Source organism: Morone saxatilis, unplaced genomic scaffold (assembly GCF_004916995.1).
Source record: "Morone saxatilis isolate NCDOM2014 unplaced genomic scaffold, NCSU_SB_2.0 Contig19, whole genome shotgun sequence".
Taxonomy (NCBI): domain Eukaryota; kingdom Metazoa; phylum Chordata; class Actinopteri; family Moronidae; genus Morone; species Morone saxatilis.
The window spans coordinates 18,461,539-18,461,964 of record NW_023339751.1 but is presented as its reverse complement, the minus strand read 5'-3'; positions in this window follow the sequence as shown (position 1 = coordinate 18,461,964).

Genomic DNA, 426 nt, shown 5'->3' with positions numbered 1-426 from the left:
CATTTTGCCACTGTGTCGTGCTGTCGAGTGTGGTGTGTGTGTGTGTGCCTGTTAGCTTCTGATGTGTGTGTGTGTGTTGTGCTGCCTGTGTGTTGTCGTCTTATTTGTGTGTGTGTTCGTTTGCTGCGTGTGTTTCATGTTGGGGGTGCAGTGATGAGTTGTTGCTTCAGCGTTGAAATCTTTGTTTTCTTCGTCTTACCTGGTATATATTTGAGTGGTGTCTCACATGTCAGAGCATTACAATGACACACACACACACACTTTCCAATCTGATTGGCCCCGTCCCTGATACATTACATCATCAAAGGATCTGATTATACTGGATAGGTGTCAGTATGTGATAGCATATTCAACTGATCCCAGTAGCTGTGGATCAAGGAGCAGGAGAGGGGAAAGGGATGTGGGATAAACACACACACACACACA